The sequence below is a fragment of the Tachysurus vachellii genome, chromosome 9 (genome assembly GCF_030014155.1).
Source record: "Tachysurus vachellii isolate PV-2020 chromosome 9, HZAU_Pvac_v1, whole genome shotgun sequence".
NCBI classification, from domain to species: domain Eukaryota; kingdom Metazoa; phylum Chordata; class Actinopteri; order Siluriformes; family Bagridae; genus Tachysurus; species Tachysurus vachellii.
In genome coordinates, this window is record NC_083468.1 from 1,306,765 (window position 1) to 1,309,264 (window position 2,500).

A 2,500-nucleotide genomic window follows, 5' to 3' on the forward strand; every position below is an offset into this window, starting at 1 on the left:
AGGTGTTTATACAGACTGATTGACGCTTTGCTCTCACTTGCGCCCCCTACGCGACTTTCGCCACCTTCCCAGCTGGCTGGATTTGCGCTGTTCTACCTGTCCTTCATGTCGCTGTTGTGTGCCCTCTACTGCCACCTGGTGCCATGTTTCTAACCAGCACTTATACACTCGGTGTGTTTTCTGCACCGAAAACAGAAGTAACGTGTTTAACGTCCATGTTCTAAACCAGACAATCGTCGTGTCCTAAAATCAGAGGAGGATCATAATTAACGAAGCACAACAGCTTTTCGAATAACTTATCAATAACAGACAGCACAAAGAAACGGTTACGTCTTCGTCCGAGTCTTCGATCAAGAACTGAATTTATTAGTTAATTTATGTCTGAAAACTTAAGCACTCAGAATTTAATTTCCTGCTTAGAGTTAATTATTATTTACTGACTGTTTGGTCATTTACTGACCTTAAACCGACTGACCAGAACCCTGCTGTATCTGAAATCTCGTTAAATATATAGATTTACACTGAAAATAAAAATCTAGTTTAGAAGGAAGTAGCAGAGATCGTAGCTAGGGCTGGGCGATACGGCTGAAAACTGTATCACGATATCGATAATTATTGATATTTTTTGACCCATTTAAAATAAGGACCAGGAGAGAAATATATTACATTTAAACATTTTTATTTTAAACTTAAACCTTCCTCTGATCGTAATCCCCTCAGTTATTAAGACAGAAATGTCAACAAGCAGGAAAACTCACATAATTATAATGTAAACATAAGTCTAAAGTCACAATGAACACTTAACAATTATCTCTTAACATTTAAGGTGCAAAATGAAAGAAAATGTAAGAAATGCTTAATAAAGTGTAATAAAATGGTGCAAAGTGTTAAATATAAACAGAGAGAAACTGCCGTACTGACGAGCTGACGTTCCCTCTTTTATTTACAATGTCCTCGCTCGCTGCGGCTCATTTTCTGCTTATCAGTCACCGGGTACTGAAGAGGAATCCAGCAGACCAGCACGAGACGACGAGCGTGTCACTCCCTACGTTGCTAGGTTACCAGAGAGCGAGCGCCTCTGAGAGAGATGCAACCAAACTTGCTTCGCAACCTCCGTTTTCTTCCGACGAAGGACAAAAAATATCGAACGTTTTATCAGACACATTTTTTATTGATCTCGATCACCTGTCTATCGCGATACACATCGTTATCGTTTTATCACCCAGCCCTAATCGTAGCTCTCTATAAGTCATTTAATCTGTGATTACGGATTGGGGAATTATTGTATATACTTCTTAGCTTTAGAAGCTATACATAGCTGTAACAAAAAAATAGAAATTTTGCGAACACCAGACCCACAAGATGCAAACTACAAGTGAGGATATGGGCTTCACACCGATTAAATACTAAATAAACCAGTTCTTGTGCGTAGACTCAGACATTTTGATACCGACTCGGAAAACGTCTCACTACTTTAAGGAAGTAGCCATACGGTTATTAAACCGATAAGTGCCCCTGTTCACATCCAAACCTTTTACAATCTCTCCTTCCAAAGAGCGGATTCGTCGAACTCTTCACCGAGAAATGTTGCTGCTGTTATTTCTGAGCTTTTTTTTTTTTTTTTTTTTTTTTATTTTATTTGTCAGCTGCTTTTAGTGCTGTGCATTTCTGAGCGTACAGTAACGATTGTTTTTAACCTGCAATAATGTATTCGGGGTTTCAGGGTTGAGAAATCGAGGCCTTTTTTGCTCTGTAGATAAAAAACGGACTGTTCGGATAGCGTATCTGTAACTCTGTAAGTTAATTAGGTAGCTGGAACGTAGCTTTGAGTTTTCCTGTGCGAGACGATCTGAGACCGAATGACGTACAACGGTTTAAACCAGTGTTTTACAAACAGCATGTGTGCTGATGCTCCATCACTACTTACTCTAGATTTTATTTTGAAGTACTAATTAGAAGTAAGCTACTAATTCCATTCTTTAGGTCTAGTGCTCGACTGTAATCCCAGTCTTTATCGTGCTGCTGGTGACCCCAGGAGATACCTGCACACAAGCTCCATTGAGCAGTCAACAGACACTTCCCTGTGAACACCATCTCTGGGACTAAAGCCACCACAGTTCATCAGTCTATGGGGCTTTTTACACCTGATCACTTCATGCGTTTTCTGTGATCAGATATCTATCCGATGGTAAAAAGACCAGGTCTAAATGCCCTCCGAAACGTTTTCGAGACGGATATAAATCCGACGGTACAAACCCCTTCAGGAGGTGGTCTGGGACGCATTTCAGATGAAACTGGACAGGTGTAAATGAATGTGGTTGTTCAAGCCACATACGTCAGCGCTATACTCCTCCCAAACGGAAGTACGTCACTCGCAAGTGACTCACGAGTCGTGCATCGCGCCAGAAACGAATAACATGGACGACACCAGGGTTGGAGCGCTCGTGAAACGCAGACACTTATTGCTCTTTGGAGCGACGAAAGCGTCTAACAAAATCTT

The 2,500-nt window shown here is 40.9% G+C and overlaps 1 protein-coding gene across 1 annotated transcript in view; it reads left to right on the forward strand.

Moving 5' to 3' along the window:
* The window catches only part of lrch3 (leucine-rich repeats and calponin homology (CH) domain containing 3), a 37,520-nt gene that overhangs the window by 29,682 nt on the left and 5,338 nt on the right, over nucleotides 1-2,500 (forward strand). The window lies entirely within an intron of this gene.